The sequence below is a fragment of the Grammomys surdaster genome, unplaced genomic scaffold (assembly GCF_004785775.1).
Source record: "Grammomys surdaster isolate TR1022 unplaced genomic scaffold, NIH_TR_1.0 63, whole genome shotgun sequence".
NCBI lineage: Eukaryota > Metazoa > Chordata > Mammalia > Rodentia > Muridae > Grammomys > Grammomys surdaster.
In genome coordinates this window covers 32,052,930-32,061,116 of record NW_021604565.1, presented here as the reverse complement: position 1 = coordinate 32,061,116, position 8,187 = coordinate 32,052,930, and the positions used below count along the sequence as shown (strand labels likewise).

Genomic DNA, 8,187 nt, shown 5'->3' with positions numbered 1-8,187 from the left:
CTCTCCCACTGACAAGGCAGCCCAGTTAGGGGAGCAGGAACCACAGACAGGCAACAGAGTCGAGGATAACCTTTGCTTCAGTTGTCGAACATAAAGACAAAGCTTTACATCTGCTACATATGTGTAGATGATTGCGGGGGTGGTCCAGCCCATGTGGGCTCTTTGATGGTGGTTTGTGGGACCAGCTTGGTTCCTGGCTGGGCACAGGCCTCAAACCCTGGACCCTAGTGGGACAACAGCAGGTGTTCGGCCATGCCCCCCACACCCCAGACTCCTGACACGCCATTGACCCATGATTTTCAGTCATGTAGGGCAATACAGCCCCTCCCTAAGGGAAGTTTGCATCACCCAGCACAGATAGACGGCATGACTACAGGCCTCAGCCTCAAGAGATTTACATACTAATGAGATACCTGAAGACCAGAGGGTGTAGCCAATTAAGCATTCTTCCGCAGACCTTCCTCCATCCTACCTGCCTATTTAACTCAGGTATGCCCTGAGTTTCACAGGGGTGCCGCCAGATCCATCTACTATCTGCCATGACAATAAAGCCTTAACAACCATGGACTTTGGGGTCCGCTGTGGGGAACTGTGGAGAAGGTCTCAACTGTCAGCTGTCATCTAATCTCCTGTGGAGGACTTCTCTGAATTCCAACCAAGCAAGCTAGCTAAACTGAGCCTTGATCCAGCCTAGAGAGTGAAGAAACAAGAGTCTCACCCCATGGAGCACCGCTGGAGCTCTCCCTCTTGCCCCTCTTGGCTGTAGGCCGGTCCAACCAGCATGCTACCAGTCTCAACTCTTCTTCAGCTTCCAGTGGCACCTGGGAGCCCAGGAGTCTGAGACCAGTTGATCCCCGTAAGCCTTCTTGTCTAGGAGTCCCCATCCAAGAGGTCTGCCTGCCCTGCGGAACTTCAGACTGAGTGAGAACTCCCCACACCAGGCAGGGCCCCAAAGTGCCTGCCCAGTACAGCAGGGAGTGAACTTAGTCAAAAATCCCATGCTTCTGCTTCTCTCTGGAGGCACACCTCCCTGAGCCACCTGGGGTGGAAGACATGTGGGACCCACAACACACCCCAACAGGATCCCACACCAGCGATCATGCATGGGCTAATCATCCCTGCAGTGGTTAAGTCTCTGGGAGCCCAAAGGATTCATGTTAGTCAACTGTGTTGGTCTTCTTGTAGAGTCTTTGTTCCTTTCGGGTCCTTTAATCTTCCCCCAACTCTTTTTGTTTTTTATATTTTTATATTTTTTATTTTTTCCCAATCTGCTTTTATACCATTTTAATTATGTGCAAATATTAAGGTCAGTTCTAGGTTGAGGAACTAGCAATACAATAGATGCAAATAGTCAAGGAACAAGCAAGACAATAAACACAAATAGTCAAGGAACAAGCAAGACAATAAACACAAATAGTCAATGAACAAGCAAGGCAATAAAAAAAAGTCCCGTGATCACTCTCATGTCACAGCTTCTAAGGACTTATCAACTCCCAGAGCTCCTTCTAATGTTTGGCTGTGGGTCTCTGCAACTGTTTCAGTTAGCTGCCTGGTGGAGCTCTCAGAGGACAGTTATGCTGGGCTCATGTCTGTAAGAATAATAGAGTATTATTAATAATGTCAGGGATTGGTTTTGCCCATCGGATAGGTCTGAAATTGTACTGGTCATTGGTTGGCCATTCCCTCAGCTTCAGCTGGATCTCTGATCCTCTGTTCTGTATCCTGATGTTTGTTTTCATACATTTTGTCTGCCTGTTACACAGGTATTTTTACACACAACGTTCTCTTAGCTTGAAGTTTTCTATTAATATTTTCAGCAGCCACTTTTACTTTACTCTTTAGATATACTCACATATTCATTTTTTCAGGGATACTTTTTTCCTCTGAACTCTGTAGCCCTACTATGTCCCACTCATCCTACATATATTTTTTCAACCTCATCTGGTACTATAACTAAAATTCTTAATTTGCAGAATCTATTGGCATTCTTATAATTATGAGGCTTTATTGTTTCATCAATAACATCAATCTTTTTATCATGTATTATTGGGAGAAATAAATTCTAATTATTTAGAGTAACTCTCCTAGGCCATGCTGAACTTATTTAAAATATTTTTCTCTATAACTATGCACGTCTGGTATTCTCTCTTTTTTTTTTTTTGATGAAAAGTTTAAGGAGAATTTCTTTGTCTTGGCTAAAATGTGAAGTGAAGAAACCTTTAAGACAGAAAATATTGTATGTTCCTAACATGTCAGGGTCTAGAGTGAAGGACAGCATAATTGAGATAAGATTTCCAAAGACCATTTCTAGATACTTTGTTGGGAGAAATCAGGAAGATTAAACAGAGAAAATTGCTGCAACTAGTCACAAATACAGTGACATGATAAGGAGCAAGTCAAATATGAGAAAATATTCCTCAGACAGTGATCAGTTTAAACAAATGTTACAAGACACAAAGGGGTGACTGAACTCCAATAAAGATTCTGGGCTACATGTTCATCTTCAAAGACCACAAGTGTTGCCTCCACAGTGGTACAGGACCTTTGAGATATAAGTCAAAAGAGCTGAACTAAAAAAGGTACATTTCTTGGATCTCTCTAGGATGAGATGTATGCCTACTACAACAATTTAATATTTTCTTCTATTATGTTTGTTTTATGATAGCAGAGTCAAAAGCTAGCATGACATATTCATCTCATTCAACAATATTTCTGTGTCAGTAGATACTGAAGTTTTTACCTCAAAGTAAGAATTTATATACAATCTCACACATGTATTCCACACATACACACAAAAATGAATATTTAAGGAAAAGTACGTGTGTTTTCTTTTAAAACTTTAAAAATTGCTTTATTATCAGGAATGAAATGATTGGCTGAATATATTTAGAGTCAAGCTGTTCAATTCTAAATTCTTACTTTCTTGGAATTGAATCCAAATTGTGGCATGTTAGTTGTAACCAACATCAAGTTACTTTGAAAACACTATTGTGAATGTTTGTCTAATTTCACTGACTAATTAAATGCAGATATGTCTAGAAACAGCACTGTAGAACTTCCAATTTGAATAGCAAGCATAGTCAGTAAGAAATGTCTGGGATAAAATATTATGGTCAGTTCTACTGAATCAACTTACAGAATACCTCCCATGTATATTCAAAAATATTGGGCCTCAGGAGGCTTTACTATCTCTTTATAAAATAAATCTCACTAACAAGCACAAATGACATAATATTGGTTGACCAGATGAAAATGTTGGGCCTTTCTCTACCAAAATTCTAATGTAAGTATTGTGGTGGTTTGAATAGTTATGGCCTCCATAGACTCATGTGTTTGAATGGCTGGCACATAGGGAGTGTGTAGCCATTCTTCTGTTACTGAATGGGTTCTTCATTCTTCTACCTTCTCTACCTTTTTCTTCCATCCTTTCAACCCTTAACACTAGGTAGGAGAGAAAGAAGGATAGAGGGGAGAGACGAAATCCCTGAATAATGTCAAGGGTAGGAAAAGGAACAACAATATCATTACATTACTTCCTGACGATTAGGGGCATTGGGTTCCTTGGGGCAAGTTTGATCTTCACTGTCAAGATATTTAATTTCTTGTTGTTGTTGTTGTTTTCTTTGTATACCAGGATTTAACAAACTGCAATCAACGAAACATACATACATCAGCTTTCCCACTGTCAGGGCTCTCACATTTCTATACTCTCTGAAAAGTCCCCAGAATTCCAAATGTCATACACTTGCAGAAACTAACTACAGCTGGCAAAATTATGTCCCTGCTAGAGAAAATCATAGTCAGCTGCTGTGGATAATCTGAAGCAGTTCCATATCTCATACTTGGGATTAAAACAAAAACACATTCCTATATTATTTCAGTGTTTTTGTAAAACTCAAAATTCTCACTACAGGAGTGTAACTATTAAGAGGTGTGGCCTTGTTAGAGGAACGTTGGCCTCATTGAAGGAAGTGCATCACTGTATAGGTGGGCTTTAAAGTCTCATACATGCTCAAGGTATGCTTAGTGTGGCATACAGTCTCCTTCTGCTGCTTTGGATCAAAATGCAGAATTTTCAGTCCTTTCTCTAGTACCATGTCTGCCTTGACACTGTCATGCTTTACAGAATGATGATAATGGACTAAACCTCTGAAACTGCAAGACAGTCCCAATTAAATGTATTACTTTATAAGAGATGCTTTGGTCATGGTGTCTCCTCACCTCAATAGAAACCCAAACATGGCAAGTATGTATAAAATTCCTGAAAAATTATACATATATATATATATATATATATATATATTGGTAGACAAGGAAAATAAGACACAGTGTGTATGACTATGAATGTGAATATAGAACTGCATCATCAGATAAATAAAACTTTTATTTATTATCAAATAAATAAAATTAAGCAAGCATCAGAGACACATTGAATTTACAGAATAATGGATTTACAGAGAATATCTGAGTAAGGAGGGAAATCATCATCCTTTGCCAACAAAATTGTAAATTGGTATAACCTCTTTAAGAAAGAAAGAGAGAGAGAGAGAGAGAGAGAGAGAGAGAGAGAGAGAGAGGAAAGGAAGGAAGGAAAGAAGGAAGGAAGGGAGGGAGAGAGGGAGGAGGGAAGGAAGGAAGGAAGGAAGGAAGGAAAGAAGGAAAGGAGGAAAGAAGGAAAGAAGGAAAGAAGAAAAGAAAATCTCATTATCCTTGCACATATTCTACTACAACATAAGGAATTTCTGTCTCAATTTTACATCCTAGGCAAACTTTAACATGGACTTGGGTCATGAGACTTTCTCCAAGAAGATTCTGGTGGTGGCAGTATACTAAGATGCTGGCAAAGGAACTACACACTTAGCATTCCTGAGTATACAGGAATACTCACTTAGCATTGTGAGTATACAGGCTTAATTCCAAAGGAGACAGGAGGATCATAGTGAAATTTTGCTACTCTGATGATCACAATCTAGGTTATATTTGCTGGAAAGATGAGTTTGAATATGTATTTAAAGCTATCAAACTATATTAGGTGGGTAGATTATGAACTTATGTGAATTAGGTTCATAATTTGTATGTGTGACAAATAATTCTATACTCAGGATGTTACTTATTGTAAGAAAACACCCAAAACCACATAGTGTATTCATTATCTGCCACAATTAAATGGGATTTTAAAAGTGTCTGCACATTTATAAACACCTGGGCTCAGATATAACTACAAACATGTATGCACACACACACATGCAGACACAACACATACACATACATCACACGCACACACACACACACACACACACTATTCCAAACAATTATTTTATTGCTTATTATACAGTGATTAAATTTCAAATTATTGATTGTGAGCTATTGGGTGGCAGAGCTCTTTTGATGGATTAGGCTATACTGCAAAGATAGCATAGAATTCTCAGTTCTTTAGTTTGAACTTACTCAAGATTCACTCTTCAGTTTGTCTTTGACCTAGGGTCTATGTTAGAATTTACTGTCTCAGGAGTCCCCCCTTGCTTCAGTCCTTCAAGTGACATGTTTGCTGCCAGCCGTTTAACAGCAGGGACTTGCAATGACTTGTATCCTGCTGTAGGGCTCTTCTCCCCTTCCGTTTGCAATACATTTTCATTTCCTAACAATAACTTCTGTGTTTCACTATTGAGTAAGAATGGCCACTGGAGGTTTCTATCCATTTATTTTGGCAAGAAGAAATCTAAGAGATAAGCCTGTAATAGAGATGTATGATTGATTCAGTCTGCATGCCTGTGAAAAACTTAGTGTTTTACCTGTAAATACTTTAATAATGATACTAATAGAATGAAAGCAAGAGCAGCTCAGAGTGAGTCAAGAATGATTTTTGTTCACAGGAAAAAAAATATTAAAAATCTGAATAAATTTTGTGAACTTTTTATGAACATATCTCTCATGTGGGCAGAGGATCTGACTTGTGGCGTATTGCAAAGCTGGTTTTCCCGTTAGTGATTTCTGTTAGTGATTCAGTGAATTGAGGAATGAGTGAATGAATGAATGAAACTGGCCATTTATAAGTGTAAAAGGGAAAACTCTGGCGGGAACATCATTTCCGGGTTCTTGTCCACTTGAGATATCTGCAGTTGAGGAGTCGGTGAAAAATTGTCTCTTCCTGTGTGAACATGGTGCGGACCAAAGCAAACTACGTCCCAGGAGTCTACAGAAAAGTGGTGGCTTCTCAAGCCCCCAGGAAGGTGCATGGCTCCTCCTCCTTTGTCAACAATTCTTCCTCAAGTTCGTGGAGAAAAGCTGAAAATAAGTATGCAGGAGGGAACCCAGTCTGTGTGCGTCCAACTCCCAAGTGGCAAAAAGGCATCGGGGAATTCTTCAGTCTGTCTCCTAAAGATTCTAAGAAAGAGAACCAGATTCCTGAAGAAGCAGGAAGCAGTGGCTTAGGAAAAGCAAAGAGAAAAGCGTGTCCTTTGCAACCTGATCACAGAGATGATGAAAATGAATAGAACTTACACATCTGAATAATGTCTTCAGTTTACTTACATATTCTAGGATGTAAATTTGGTTAAATGAGTTTGTCCAATTGGCTTCTTGATGAAAAAAAAATGAGGCTAGAATTTAACCCTTCAATAGAAGCCAGCTATAAAAGTGGAGAATTTTCATAATTTGTAAATTTGAATTGCATACTTGAATTTATGTCATATGCTCCTTCTTTTATCTGTTAAGCTTCTTCCTAAAAATCAACATTACCTGATGTTCTAATTACTAATCTATTGTCTTTGCTTAGATTTTTGTACTGATGCCATTTTATGGGCGTTGATTATGGAAATAGTGCCATATGATTATGGCATGTTTGCTTTAAAAATTTGACTTAGTCTTTTTTACATTAAAAAATTCAATATTAAAAAAATAATAAGTGTAAAAGGAAGTGCTTTGTTCTAAATTTTGACCTGATTCTAAAAGCTGTCTACTATTAAGAAAATGTATGTCCCAAGGACCAACAGTAAATACAATCTCTTAGCTGAACATTTCAGTTTAGAGCCATTTTCTGTTTATGGACAAGTGGAAAGACAGTGCAGAGTGCTCTGTGTCCACTCAGATTCTCTGTTGATTCCATGTCGCTTTGCTGTTGCACCTCTGCCACAGACTTGAGCCAGCATCGATGTATCACTGTTAATGGAATGCTATTTGCATATCCTTAGAATATAGACCAAGTGTCAAGACCCTGCCCAGTGGCTCCTCACTTGCTTCCTATTTCCTAGGCAGGTCACAACAAGCTTCACACTGAACTTTATTGCCACAAGAAATAACAATGCTCTACAAAAGTTGTGAAGAGCAATAGTCTAAAACACATTGTGTCAGTAATATCTAACTACTAAAACTGATAGCAATCACAGTAGGAAATGAACATTGTCTTCTAGTACTCTTCTAGTCTGTGGTGGGATTGACCTTGACTATCACTAGTTTTAAAAAAAAGCACATTAATTATTGTAAAGATTTCTGACACATTCTGAGAAACACACCAGGGAATTTTTCCTCTTTCTATACTCTAGAAGATAAGCCATTTTACTTCTGCAAGTAAAATTCGAAGGTAATAAACTCACAAGAACCTAATTTATTGAATTAATTCTGTATAAATAAATATATTAAATTATCTATAATAAAAATGATCCTTTACATGTAACCTGCTCTGCGGGAAATGCATAGAGCTTGTTGGGTAAAGGAATATGTGCTTGGCAGACTTTATTCAATGGAAAAAACAACCCCATAGGAGGAACAACACTATCAATCAACAAGAACCTCCACAGCTTTCAAGGACTAAATCACCAACGAAGAGTACACATGGAGGGACCAATGACTCCAGCTGCATATGTAGCAGAGGATGACCTTATCAGTGGGAGGAAAGGCCCTTGAGTCTTGTGAAAGCTCAATGCCCAAGCATAGGGGAATGCTAGGGCAGTGAGGCGGGAGTGGGTGGATGGGTGGGAGAGTACCCACATAGAAGCAGTGGGGAGGAGAGATGGGATAGGGTGTTTTGCAGAGGGGAAGCCGGGGAGGGAATAACATTTGAAATATAAATAAGTAAAATAACAAATAAAAAATAGGCCTTCTGCCCCTGCCTGGTCCTCTGGGCTGGAGCAGACACAGAGTAGGTCTGCTCCCGTCCTGTGGAGAAACTGAATCCTGAGTCATCCAGGA

At 39.1% G+C, this 8,187-nt stretch overlaps 1 pseudogene; it reads left to right on the top strand.

Moving 5' to 3' along the window:
* Positions 1-6,158: 6,158 nt before the first annotated feature.
* Positions 6,159-6,494, top strand: LOC114619571 (annotated as a pseudogene).
* Positions 6,495-8,187: the final 1,693 nt, after the last annotated feature.